A 411-nucleotide genomic window follows, 5' to 3' on the forward strand; every position below is an offset into this window, starting at 1 on the left:
GGGTTGTGTTGTATTCATTCATCTCAGCATGTTTTGAGTCGAATACAATACAACGATTCGCACAAGCCTCCTTCGCTAGCCAATGAGCATCTCCATTAGCCGAGCGTCTCACCCATGCCACCCTGAACTCCTCTGTTGATCGCGGGGACTCCTTTACCTCCTCAACAATAGGGCCATAGATTGATCTATTAAATTCTTAGCTTCTTAATACTTAGAGCATCTACAGCCGACGCCCCTACTTTCTCCCTGAATGTCCGAAACGTCCGCCTGGTCAGTGCCCAGTCAAAAAAGAGCAACCCAACCGGACCCTCACTTCATCACTAAATGTCCGGACTAATCGATATACCTCAGACCCATCTCAAATCTAGGGGCAGGAGGGGCTCCAGTCACGTCCGGGTACCCCCCCCCCCC

This window comes from Triticum dicoccoides, chromosome 7B (genome assembly GCF_002162155.2).
Source record: "Triticum dicoccoides isolate Atlit2015 ecotype Zavitan chromosome 7B, WEW_v2.0, whole genome shotgun sequence".
In the NCBI taxonomy this organism is placed as follows: Eukaryota; Viridiplantae; Streptophyta; class Magnoliopsida; order Poales; family Poaceae; genus Triticum; species Triticum dicoccoides.